At 42.7% G+C, this 14128-nt stretch overlaps 1 long non-coding RNA gene across 1 annotated transcript; it reads right to left on the bottom strand.

Annotated features, from left to right (window-relative positions):
- Positions 1-2737: 2737 nt before the first annotated feature.
- On the bottom strand, positions 2738-4600 carry LOC134299678 (uncharacterized). The gene is made up of 2 exons (XR_010006943.1): positions 4438-4600; positions 2738-4129 (listed from the first exon to the last, which is right to left on the bottom strand). It is a non-coding gene; the product is annotated as an uncharacterized LOC134299678 (long non-coding RNA).
- Positions 4601-14128: the final 9528 nt, after the last annotated feature.

Below are 14128 nucleotides of genomic sequence, written 5' to 3'. Positions count from 1 at the left end.
GTCACAGGACGTCCAACTCTTTTTTTGTCACGCAAGTCAGATGTTCCCACCTCAACATCTCTAAACCTACTCGCCCAATGAAGCACAATACTCACATCAACATAATCCCCATAAACAGCTTGCATTCTCTGAGGAATCTTCTTTGGGGTGACACCTTCTGCTCTCAAGAATTCAATGACGCATTGACTGACCACCTGTGCAGGGTTCCATACTTCGCACTTTAACAACACAACCGTTCAATGCTAAGGCTTCCCCGCCTGTGCAGGGTTCCATACTTCGCACTTTAACAACACAACCATTCAATGCTAAGGCTTCCCTGCCTGTGCAGGGTTCCATACTTCGCACTTTAACAACACAACCATTCAATGCTAAGGCTTCCCCGCCTGTGCAGGGTTCCATACTTCGCACTTTAACAACACAACCGTTCAATGCTAAAGCTTCCCGTCAAATGGAACTAACTGTAGAGGAGAGTCTCCTGAACAAGCCAGGACCTGTTGCAGACCAGGAGTGCCATCTGTTGAGGAGTTACCAAGGTGGAGGCATTACTTTTCATTTAACCCTCCTACTAAAATAGAAGTCCATAGATTGGAGCTGATTTGACCAGGCACCCATAGGGATTGTCTGTCAGACCAGCAGACAATGCAATGGTGATGGTGATGATGAGGCACAGATATGATATTGGTTCCTGGTACCAGTCCACCATATCAGAAATAATAATAATGAATAACAACAACAACATCAATAACAACTTGTTACTTGCTTCTCTTCATGGCTTGAGGCGGAGTACAACAAGGTTAAAACAGACAGATAACATATACTGTAATACTATTAAAATGCATATAATATCATTCCATCATTTGAGGCTGTACATCAGGAAAGGAAGAAAAAAGTGCTGTATCCTCGCCAGTGTTCTGTATGCTAGCATCTCCTCTGCCTCCCTTTTTATCTATTTAATATGTAAGTTATCTCGCTTTCCCATAAAGTTGTGTTCAATAAATGCTAATGGCATTTATAAAACTCATCATAAAGCATCAGTGAAATCTCACTTTCAGCACATAATGGATCACAAAGTACCCGAAACGCCGAGCGGCATCATTAAAAATCCAGATGCAGAAGCCAGGCACCATCCTGTTCTCCTTATCAGGAGGGGAAAACCACGACGGGAAATAAGGTATTGTGCAGTCGCATCACGAACACATATATACAGAAATTGTTGCAAACTCGTATTGTCCACCTGAGCCACAATATTCCTCTCTGGTTTGGACAGATCCCTTATTTTTTCCAAATTGACTCTGCAGTTCCAAATACTGAGATTCTGCAACTCACCCAACTTAATCCGATTCTGGATTTGGTGAATGTTCTTTAGGATCTTGTGTCCCTATCCAGTGGAAATGTGGAAGGACTCCTGTAATGAGTTGTCAAAGGCTTTCATAGCCGGAATCACTGGCTTGCTGTGAGTTTTTCAGGCTTTATGGCCATGTTCCAGCAGCATTCTCTTCTGACATTACGCCTGCATCTGTGGCTAATGGCATCTTCAGAGGTTCTGTTGGCAGTGAGGCAAGTGGAGTGTATATATACCTCTGGAATAATGTCCAAGGTGGGAGGAAGAACCCTTGTCTGTTGAAGCAAGCTTGAATAGCATTGAGTAGCCTTGCAGCTGCAGAGTCAATCAGTGAGGGTATCTGCATAGAAGTAGCCTGGCCTCTGTTGCCTAGAGGCACCCTCTGTTTGGAAGGTGTTAATTGGAAATTTAATTGTTTGCTGTCTGGAATTCTCCTGTTTCTGAGTGGTGCTCATTATTTACTGTATTGATTCTGGTGTTTTTGATATTGGTAACTGAAGGGACCATAAGCCAGAAAATAGTAAACTTTTGCCTATATAGCTTTGCCTTTGCATATGCCCCTCCCTTCCTGTGAGCTGGTGCCTTTTTCCAGAAAGTTCCAAGACCAAAAGTTAGCTTGAAATCAACAAGTGAGATCACAGGTATCACTTATGCCAAGTGGGTGTGGAAGGTGAGGAAGACCCTCAGCCATTGGTCAATTTTAGATAAGCAAAAGGTATAAATTCTGTTTGCTGTGACATGCTTTTGCGACGGCCATTTGCATAGTACAGCCCTTTGGTGTATGTACTGCTGTCGCCTTCTCACAGCTGTGGTGAAAATAAACTTTGCTTTTTGCATCTCTCACGAGACTGGGTTTTTCGGCCTGATTTCCGTTCTGAGCCAGGACTCTTTGAAGGTAATTGTCTTACATAACCAGATTTTGTTGAAATTGTTCACGTGCTTCTTGTGGATTTCAATGGCTTCTCTGTGTAGTCTGACATGATGGTTGTCAGAGTGGCCCAGCATTTCTGTGTTCTCCAATAATACGGTGAGTCCAGGTTGGTTCATCATGTGTGCTGCTATGGCTGACTTCTCTGGCTGAATTAGTCTGCAGTGCCTTTTATGTTCCTTGATGTGTGTTTGAGCAATGCTGCTGTGTTTGGGGGTCCCTATGTAGACTTGTCCACAGCTGCATGGTATTAGATGGTTAGAGGATCCCTCTTATCATTTGCTGAATTTGTTGAATTTTCTTGGTGGATCTTGTTGGGAACTGATGAGCCGTTAAGCTCTAATCACCCCCTTTATGAGGTAAATTCCCATTAAAATAGCAGAGTAAAATGCAGCAGTGAGACTTACGCGGTGTGAATTTTGGAAGACTTCTGTGTCTTCAGGAAGGCAAAGAAACGCAAAGTTAGCTTTAAAGTTTAAAAGCATTTATTGAGGTAAAAAAAGAAATCCATTGATGGATAGAAAAGGTTTGGAGCTAACTAACTTATCTAATCTGATCTAATACACATAGACAGATCAAAATAACAAAGATCTAGATAGCTACATCTTGGCTAGAAGAGGGACAAAGTGCGTCCTCTATCTGGAACAAAGCAGGAAGAAGGAATGGCGACCAGCCTCGTGGGTCTCTTCTTCTCTAGGGCCATAAACATTCCAAAGGCCAAATTGGGGAAGTTACGTCAAAGCCCTAGGAGAGATCACATTTCTAAAGCATCAAAGGGTGGGGTTGACCTAAACAGGACAGGAATGAGGGAACAATAGTAAAGCCTAATCAAAGCATGCAAAGGACTGGGGAAAGGTGTCCCTAACTCTTTTCTAGGCTTCCTATCTAACCATCGAGACTTCAGCAGTACAGGATGACGTTTTTTCCAACAGATCTGTAGATAGTTTGTACGTAGGTTATGTTTCTTCATCGGCTTCCCTATCCTGTCAGTGGTTCCCTTGATGTATGGCAAGAACACTTTTCCTCTGGGTGGATATTTGTCTTTACTCCCATGACCTGTTCTTGGCCTTGCAGCTCTTCTGATGTCTGTGGTGGAGTCTCCATTGGCCTGTAGAGCCCAGTTTAGATGGCTCAGTTCCCCTTGGAGAAGGTGGGGTTTGCAGATCCTGTTTGTGCGGTCTGCCAGGGCTTTGGTTGTGCTTCATTTTTGACCTGGGCGATGATTGGAGTTTTTATGTAGGTATCTATCAGTGTGCATAGGTTTTTTGTAAATTGTGTGGCCCAATTGTTGATTTGGTTTATGGATGACTATTTCTACACTGTCCTTATATCCTAGTATCTGATCCCAGATTAGGAGCCACTGGTAGCACAGCGGGTTAAACCAGTGACTTGCTGACCGAAAGATCGGCAGTTTAACCCGGGGAGTGGGGTGAGCTCCCACTGTTAGCCCCACTATGCCATCGTGCCTGGGGCTATAACTCTTAGCGAAAGAGGCATAGACGTGACATCTTTCCCCATGGGATTGCTTCTTGCCCTCCTTTAGGGAAACTGGAACTCCCAAGGACCAAAACACTGTAGATAACTCAAAACTGGTTTTATTGTTCACAAAAGGTTATCCCAATAAGCTGGAAGTTTCAAAGGGATAAAGGAAAATATACATTACAGTCTCTGGTTGTCTTGAGTCCAGGGAGCTCTGCAGCTGAGAAGCTTTTCCAGGTCCCTCTTTCTCAATGGCTGTGAGTGCCGGAGCAATCCTCAGCCTTAGTCCAAATGGCCTATGTTTGAAGACACAGTCTTCCTCTGATGCCAAAAAACTGATTTGAAGGCGCTTCAGACTCCTCAAGGTCGTCCAGGTTGGCCTGAACATGAAACATAAGTCTCAAGGGTAAGAACCTCAGAATTGGTGCTGAGAGGTAACGTAATCAAGGGCTTTTAGAGCCAAGTCTCTCTCTCATGTCCATCTGACAGAGAGCTTGATGGTGAAATGAAAAAAGGAAATACTGTCCTACTCCAGGAAGAGGTGGAGTCAAACAATTGAGCTGAGGGAGCAATATAACTGGTGCAAGCAACATTGATTGACAGCTATAAATAACCAATCAATCCAACTACGTTTACAGGGTAAAGGCAAAATCAGGCATGATACAGCAATTCAAATCTTGCAACTTACAGTTTGACATATAGATGGCTCTACTCGCGCCGTCACACCCAGCTTCTGCGAACCTAGCAGTTCAGAGACATGCAAATGTGAGTAGATCAATAGGTACTGCTCTGGCAAGAAGGTAATGCAGTAAACTTTCCACACTCTAAAGCAGGCATGGGCAAACTTGGGCCCTCCAGGTGTTTTGGACTTCAACTCCCACCATTCCTAACAGCCGGTAGGCTGTTAGGAATGGTGGGAGTTGAAGTCCAAAACACCTGGAGGGCCCAAGTTTGCCCATGCCTGCTCTAAAGCATAGCTCCAGTCTACAAAGTTATTATTAACATGGGTACTATGAGGTCTAATTATTACCTCTCTGTAATTGTGATGGAAAGAAAGAAAGATGTTTTATTCATGTATTTGATTTGGGTTCAGGATACTGCACAGTTCCTATCAATTATGGACTGAAACCCAGAACAGATCCACCTACTCGCCTGCCCTCGACCACCTTGGGCTTCAGCAAAACATCTCTGAAAAAGACAGAGTATTGACTCTTTACACATTAGGAACAAATGGAAATTCGACAAGGGGGGAAAGGTACAAACAAATCAAGGCAAATTCAAGCATACAGGGAAAAAAAGATTTTTTTTAAAAGAAATTGCATTCATCCCCCCTTTATGCACATAAGGTATTGAACACTTGTCTGTCACTTAGATTTTAGCCGTCAGTGGGACTGAATAGATGCATGAGAAAACGCTGTTGGCCCCGAGAACAACTATTATTATTTTTTGGTGATAAAGCCTTGCAAACTATAATTTAGCTGCCAAAGTCATAATCAGGTGTTGACTTAATTAAAATCCCTTGAAGTGAGAGAAAAACACTTTTAAAGAAAATATATAGAGGCATCTCTCAACTGAGATTATCATTGCCTCTGGCTCTCCCCTGGAAACGCTACAAGGAATACAAATCAGTTTCCCTCGGTGACTCAGGTTTGCTTTCTCCTCTTGGAAAATATTCCGCAAATACGTTGTCAAAGGCTTTCATGGCCTGAATCACTGGGTTGCTGTGAGTTTTCCGGGCTGTATGGCCATGTTCCAGAAGCATTCTCTCCTGATGTTTCTCCCACATCTATGGCAGGCATCCTCAGAGGTTGTGAGGTCTGTTGGAAACGAGGCAAGTGGGGTTTATATATCTGTGGAATGATGTCCAGGGTGGGAGAAAGAACTCTTTTCTGTTTGGGGCAAGTGTGAATGTTGCAATAGGCCACCTTGATTAGCATTGAATAGCCTTGCAGCTTCAAAGCCTGGCTTCTTCCTGGCTGGGGGAAGCATGTGGACAATTTCAACAGAAAGGAGGAAACCATGAAAATGAAAAAATTCTGGCTACCAGCAAGCTGTATCCAAAGGAGGGGGATTGTTAGGGGTTCAACCCCCCCCCCCCAAAAAAAACCTAGTTTACTCATGAATTTTAACTGGTTAACCAAATCCCCATGCGTGTCTGCTGAAGTTTATCTGTCTTGAGTGTCCACTGAAGTTTATTGATGGAGCCCAATTTCTAAATTATTTTGCGTTATCGAACTACTCTTCATGATTTGCTAAAAAAAAAAAAAGTTTCAAACCTTCACCAATTTTTTTTTTCTGGCTATGGTCCTGGCTACCAGTATTTTTAAAAAAACTCTAAAATCAGAACAGTAAATACAGGGCAACACTCAGAAAACAGGGGAGTTCCAGGCAGGAAACAATCAGGTCCAGCTAACACCTTTCAACTAAGGAGTCCCCCAGGCAGGAAACAGCCAGGCTTTGAAGCTGCAAGGATATTCAATGCTAATCAAGGTGGCCAATTACAACAGTCACACTTGCCTCCAACAAACAATAGTTCCTTCTCCCACCCTGGACAATATTCCCCAGATATCTAAACCCCACTTGCCTAGTTTCCAACAGACCTCACAACCTCTGAGGATGTCTGCCATAGATGTAGGTGAAACGTCAGGAGAGAATGCTTCTGGAATATGGCCATACAGGAAAACTCACCGCAACACAAACTTGTGCAAATGCTGGTTTAAGACATTCTGGATGGGTAAAAATATTTGGGCCTTCTGTCCCAGTCCAAACCACTGCCCTCCCAGCAACTCTATCAACATATTAATACGGCATTGATGACAACTATTGGGATGAACAGTCTGCTCTGCATTTAGGGGATAAAACATGGAGCCCTATATCCCCAAAATTATGGTGTGGGCACACCATGCAAAATCAAGGAGAGCAGCAAACTATGGTTGTTGCAATGCCACTTGACCACTATTTGTTGACATCCAGATTCAAATCCTTACATTTTCCATATAAGTATTGGTACCAACAGAATCTCTGCTGGATCCATTTTCGATGTGTCTTTTTGTTAGTTTAATTTGGAAGGGACCTCCAGGGCCATCCAGTCCAACCCCATTCTACCAAACAATTCAAGCCCTCCAGACAGATGGCCATCCAGCTCTGATTTAAAACCTCCTGAGAAGGAGACTCCATCAGCTTATTCCACTGTTGAACGGCTCAAACTATCATAAGGTCCTCCTAATGTTTAGATAGAAACTCTTTTCCTGCAATTTGGATAGAGTCGTAGTATGTAGGTAGCCAAGAATCATATTGTTTAACCCGGTTTTTGAAGAAAGCCTAACTGACAATTCCTTTCAGCCAGGCAAAATGGGGACTGAAGACGCCAGCCACCTCATTTAGTTATTAGGGTTTGTTAATAGCCACGTATCTAATTGCAGCGTGGGAAAGATTGATTGCTGATTGCAGTTCTACTGGCTGAAGCGATGATCATTTCCTCACACCATCTGCTGATGGCTACTTCAAAAGCATGGAAATAGAAACTGCATTTACATACTGCCTGGCTGCGGAGTCTCTGCAGACCTTCTGGATAGAAGAGGTCTCTCTGGACAGCCATCACAAGTGGAGAGTAATGCAACATTTTTTTGGCTGCCCTTGAAAAAAGTTGTCGATACAAACAGTACAATGCATTACACAGATTTTTTAAAATCGTGTCAGACGCAACTTGAGAATATACTGCAAGTCGCTTCTGGTGTGAGAGAATTGGCCATCTATAGCGGCATTGCCCAGGGGACGCCTGGATGTGTTACCATCCTGCTGGGAGGTTTCTCTCATGTTCCCACAAGCTAGAGCTGACAGATGGGAGCTCACCCCATCTCGCGGATTCGAACCATCAACCTTCAGGTCAGCAACCCAACCTTCAGATCAGCAGTTCAGCCAGCACAAGGGTTTAACCCATTGTGCCACCGCAGCTCCTTACACAGATATAGTTGCTTAATTCCACCATAACTGTGCTCTGATCCTATGAAGTTCTTCGAGAGAAGGAACAGCATTGTAGGTGTAGGTGCAAATGCAGAGTAACCAAACACCTGGAGTCTAGAAGTAACCACCTATAAACCTCCCAATCGCTATGCGGAATTCTTGTTTTTCTCAATAGCTGTTCAGCCTCTTGGACCATCCTTGATGCATTCCTGAACCCTGGAGATGTTATGTGTAAAGGTTCCTTACTCATCTGTCTTTGGCTTTGGATATATGGCTTCTGGATTGACTGATAACTTTTCTGTTGCGCTTCATTGCATCTTCTAGAATTATCTGTGTATGACCTCAACTTGCTTGATTTCCTTTTGCAGAATCTGTCTTTTTTCTAATTTCTCTTCTTCCACTCTCACTGCATTTTGGGGGGGGGGGAGGGCAAAATACTGTTCGTTTACACTTGAAAATTACCTAGGGCTGGCTCTGGCTGTCATGGCCAGAATCACTGGGTTGCTGTGAGTTTTCCAGGCTGTATGGCCATGTTCCAGAAGCATTCTCTCCTGACATTTCACCCACATCTATCACAGGCATTCTCAGAGGTTGTGAGGTCTGTTGGAAACGAGGCAAGTGCGGTTTATATATCAGTGGAACATCCAAGGTGGGAGAAAGGACTCTTGTCTGCTTGAGGCAAATGTGAATGTTGCAATTGGCCACATTGATTAGCATTGAATAGCCTTGCAGCTTCAAAGCCTGGTTGCTTCCTGCCTGGGGGGAATCCTTTGTTGGGAGGTGTTTGCTGACCCTGATTGTTTTCTGTCTAGAATTCCCTGTTTTCTGAGTGCTGTTTTTATTTACTGTCCTGTTTTAGAGTTTTTAAATAAAGGATTCAAAGGATTCCCCTAGGCAGGAAGCAGCCAGGCTTTGAAGCTGCAAGGCTATTCAGTGCTAACCAAGGTGGCCAATTGCAACATTCACACTTTCCTCAAACAGACAAGAGTCCTTTCTCCCACCCTGGACATTATTACACAGGTATATGAACCTCACTTTCCGCGTTTCTAACAGACTTCACAATCTCTGAGGATGCCTGCCATAGATGTGGGAGAAACATCAGGAAAGAATGCTTCTGGAACATGGCCATACAGCCCCGAAAACTCACAGCAACCCAGTGTTAATTTTATTTGGTGTGTTGATTTTTGTAATGTACTTGGTTGTTTTCTCTTTTTGTTGTTTTATCTATATAATTTCTCTGCCAACAAAATATATGAAACATGGAAATGTATGTCTCTTTGGACACTTGTTGCCCACAGGAATAGGACAAAATTCCAGGGAACTAAAGAAACCCCCTAACCTTGACCATTGCCTATCCCTATTTTAGACTGCATTGAGTTTAGCAAACCCACAATCTGTCTCAGAAGCTTGTGCTAAGTTGCCACCTGTCTCATCCTGCAGTTTTGTGTTTATCAAGAAATCGCTTTATGCAATATATTAAAAAGTTGCCATTCTCTCACTGCCCATATCCATTTACTTTAGCGGCAAGGACAGCTTAGAGAAGTGTGCCATCTGCTACCTGTTTTGTCTGATCCGCTGTCACTGTCACCTGAGCTTAATTTTCCAAAATTGTGTTAACTTGTTGTTTATCAAAGTGCCAAGTGAAAGAAAGAGCGTGGTGCCGCAGAAAGGCGGTGAAATGATCACGCCAGTCCCTAACCGAGTAAATAATCTGCTCCAGTCGCACACAATTAATCAATTTGCTGTTTCGTGGGGGAATTGGCAAGTCTTGAACTTCCCGTCAACAGCGGACGACTGCCTTGGTTTGTTTCTGCAGAGGCAAGCAGTTAACTGAACTCTCAGCTTTCCCTGGGAGGAGAAGCCGATAAAAGCGATGGAATTACACCTGGTGCTTCTCAACGGCAGTCAGCACAAAAGTTAGAGCCCCAGTGGGTCAGTTTTGGGGCCCAGGAACTCCTTGTGTATTGCTGCTGCAGAGCAGATAAAACAGCATCACTTTGATGGAGAATCGTAGAGTGGGAAGGGGCTTCAAGGGACACCTAGTCCAACCCTCTGTCAGTCAGGGATTTATAGCTATAGAAGTCCTGAAAGATGCCTACCCAACCTCCATTTAAAGGTCTGATAGAAGAACAGTACACCACCATCTTGTTAAAGTGGGATTTGTGTATTGAGAGTGTTTAAATGCAATTTGTGCCATGCTTGTATTGCAACTGATTGCATCATCCAGAATGTACCATAATGTGGAAAGAGTTAATTGCCAAGAAGCTATGATGTCCTTGATGTGTGGCTGGAACTAGGGAGTATCCAGACACAAGTGTTTGTGCATAAGGATTGCATCAGTTCAGTTCAGTTCTGTCTGCCTAGAGTTCGAATAAGTTCTGTTGGAGAACAAAACAGTCCTGTGTTTGTCTGTCGCCTGCAAGTCTGTTTGTGTTGATTATTGTTGCATACAGTAAAACTTTGTAAATAGGTTTAACAACGTCTCTGAGTGTCTCTTCGTTCTGTGTTCCACTGCTTCCATCCAACTACTGCTGCGCTTCAAATACTCTGACACATCTGAGTGCCATTCCATTGTTTACTGTAAAAAAATATATTTCTAATGTTTAAGTGGAATCTGTTTTCTTTTTATATATATTAGAGGTTTCAAATCGAGAAGAAAAGAAAAAATATTTATTAGAAAATAATAGTTTCACAGAGAAAGTGGGAGAACACTTGTTATAAATAGAAAGTAGGAAATGAGATAAGAAAAAAATAGAAAAACAAATAATAATAATAATAATAAATAAATAAATAAATAAATAAATAATTGTTGACTTCCATCTGACTTTAACTGGCTCTTCACAATCTACGTAAAGTATTCATATATATTGGTAAAATGCCACGTCCCCTTCGTCCTCATTAGTCTCCAAGATTGTGTCTGTTCAGCAGATAAGATCAAATTTCATCTGTTTTAAATAGTCCTTTAGGTAAAGGTAAAGGTTTCCCCTGATGTTAAGTCCAGTCGTGTCCGACTCTGGGGGTTGGTGCTCATCTCCATTTCTAAGCCGAAGAGCCAGCATTGTCCGTAGACACCTCCAAGGTCGTGTGGCTGGCATAACTGCATGGAACGCCGTTACCTTCCCACCGGAGCGGTACCTATTGATCTACTCCCATGTGCATGTTTTCGAACTGCTAGGTTGGCAGAAGCTGGAGCTAACAGTGGGCGCTCACTCTGCTCCCCGGATTTGAACCTGGGACCTTTCAGTCTGCAAGTTCAGCAGCTCAGCGCTTTAACACACTGAGCCACCAGAGGCTCCAAAATAGTCCTTTACCAGGTCCCAATTAGTTTCTTTCTTTGGTAGACCTTGGTTTAGAGATAACCAATAAGTGAGTCTATCCATATTCATAATCTCCATGACTTAATTCAGCCAATCCTCCTTTTACGGGTTCTCATTTTGTCTCCAAGTCCTGGCATATGTTATCCTCGCAGCTGTGACCAAATAATTAAACAGGATCTCTTTGTTTTTATCGTGTTCAATGTCTAACATTTCCAATAAAAATTATTCAGGTTCTCTTTGAATTTTTATCGAGAATTGATTGTATAGCTTCATTTATATCTTTCCAAAAAAGTTGGGCTTTTGGACAAGTCCACCACAAATGAAAGAAAGTGCCCTGTTTTCTTGTAATACAAATCCCCTGGTTTGTTTTCTAGACTCTGGAGCAGCAAAACAATCATCTGAGCTTGCTTCTTCCTCAATACCACATCCTTTCATCTGTTTACATGGCTATCATGACCCTGCTCAGTCTTTTATTTTCCAAGCTACACATACCCAGCTCCATAAAATAGTCCTCTTGAGGTCTGTTTTCCAGACATTGGACCATCTAGGTCAGGCATGGGCCAACTTGGGTCCTCCAGATGTTTTGGACTTCAATTCTCACAATTCCTAACAGCCGGTAGGCTGTTAGGAATTGTGGGAGTTGAAGTCCAAAACACCTGGAGGACCCAAGTTGGCCCATGCTTGACCTAGATTGTTCTTCTTTGTATACATTGCAGATTGGCTGTTTAAGAATCTACTCTGGAACCTTTCCAGGTTGCACTCTCTATAAACCAGTCTTCCATGACCAGGCATGGTAAATTCCAGCTCCCATCACTGGATGGGTACCAACCATGGTTGTTGTCTTCCATGTCAGTGAGGTGGGGAATTTGCTCTGTCCAATTGTTTAAAGAGCTAGATATAATGCTGAACCAGGAAAGAGGACAGAGTGCTCCATCATGGAAAGGTCTTTTGAAGTTTGAACCATGACCATGAGACTATTAACCATCACACTCACACGGGTGCTACCAAATGAAAAGTGGGTTTTATCAGTAGAAAATTAAGGCTATTTTCTAGGTCATCCTGACAATTTTATGGTGTGCTTCCTCAGAGTCACAGTGAAGGACCTAACAGATTCCTCGGGAATGTCTGAAAGTCCTCCAGGACAACTCTGTGACATACTGGGACTGAAAGATAGGAAATTAATGGCATTCAACTTATCTGTACTGTCTGGTAACCACAGTCCATCCAGATATGGGGATTTTACAGTGTTGCACTGTCGTTTAGATTATCTTCTCTAAGCTAAGCATACCCAGCTTCCTAAGCTGCTCCTCATAGGGTATGGCTTCCAGATTTTTGATTATTTTGGTTGCCATCCTCTGGACATGTTTCAGCCTATCAATGTATTTCCTGAACTTGGGAGCACAGAAATAGACACAGTATTCCAGGTGAGTCCTGACCAAATAGTTTTATCCCAAATGAGCCATTGAAATAATTTTCATGTGTTAGGGAACACCTAAACAAATAGTATACCTACATTTCCAGAAGAGTTTATTTACCCCAAATATGCTCTTTCACCCCTAATGATCTCTCAAGGAATCCTTGCATTCCACTGAATCTTGGCTGAGAACCCTTAAAGGAACTCTCAATGGTTCTGAACTCTATTTTACAAAGAGATTCAGCGCTTCGGACAGTTCTTCTAAAATCTTGGATTAAATTCGGAGTAAATTCAACCCACTGCAGACATGGAACCTTTGACTAGCACTGTTATAACATGAAAAATACTTTTGGGAGGAATTGCAAGAGAAAACATGCATTTCAACAATCATACACATTGTTGTAGCTCAGCAGAGAATTTTTCTGACATTTCAGAAGATGAAGATTTGGATGGGCTTCAAAGTGATGAGTCTGTCAGTGTTAGGAGAGAATTTCAGGCAGATGAGGCCAATGTTTTGGATTCCTATGACCGTTCCCAGGCAACTGGGGAAAGTGAAAGAAGTGAAAGGTCAATTTCTCTCGAGAAACGGCCTTTGGCCAACGGGGAGTTTTCTCAAGAAGCCAGAATAGGCTTGAGAACGGAGGGAGTGAAATATAGACAAATTAGACATTCTGAGAGAATCCGTGATAAGACCTTGAGGACCAGTTGCGTTTGGCATGATCTCATGGCTACTCGGATGGACTTAAATTAAGTGGTGTTGGCTTCATGGCTCTCAGAGGAGACAACGTTACCACATGGGATGGCTCTCCTGTTTGACTCTGCTCTCAAGTCCATGATTCAAGTATCCTAAAGTTTCCTGTTCTGGTCCACGTCTTTGTTTCCTTGAAGGGTTTACCTTGGGAAAATTTCTGTTTTCTTGTTCATGGGTTTATGTTTGAAGTACCGCTGTGGATTTTGGCTCCCTTGACTTTATGTACTTTGTCATTTTTGGATTACTGCTATTTTTTTATTTTCTATTCTTCTGACCCTTTTGGAAATGCCCTTTTCCCTTTTTTACCTGCTTTCTTCAATAAACCTTTTTAGATAGGACTACTGAACTCTGGTGTGGCGCTGGGTGAAAAGGTGTTTCAGTGCAACATCCATGTGCATATATATGTGTGTGTGTGTGTGTGTGTGTGTGTGTGCATGCGCGTGTGTGTATAGTGGCCTGGATTTTTTGCACTGCCAATGTTCCCAAACTGCTGATGAACTTTGTTGCTCCATCAGAACAAAAGAACGAAATGGTTTTTCAGGGCAGTGCAGATAAAACTCCTGATTCTGATCGTCAAGACAATGTTAAAACAAAAAGAAAAAATAAACTGCTCCCAAATGCTGTCTGAGTAGTGCTTATGCAAAGTCACATGTTTTCTAGCTCCAGATATAATTAGTCCCTTTATTGAAACTTGCAGGTCACTGATGCATCCCTGACTGAGCTCAGCTCCTTTTCCTCTGCATCTCTTCTATTATATAGTTGTGAGATTTGGGACTGCCCCGAATGACCTCTCAGAGGTCCCTCTAACCCGGTCAATCTGATTGCAAAAGTTTAGGAAACTGCTGACAGAAAAAAAAATCCAGTATAGCTGCATCTATCCTTTCCACAGTTAACTTAATGGCTTACAAGTGCAACTTTTGTAAATGGAACGAGA

This window comes from Anolis carolinensis, chromosome 5, assembly GCF_035594765.1.
Source record: "Anolis carolinensis isolate JA03-04 chromosome 5, rAnoCar3.1.pri, whole genome shotgun sequence".
Lineage (NCBI taxonomy): Eukaryota > Metazoa > Chordata > Lepidosauria > Squamata > Dactyloidae > Anolis > Anolis carolinensis.
Note: the sequence above shows the minus strand (reverse complement) of the source record. Positions and strands in the feature narration are given on the sequence as shown.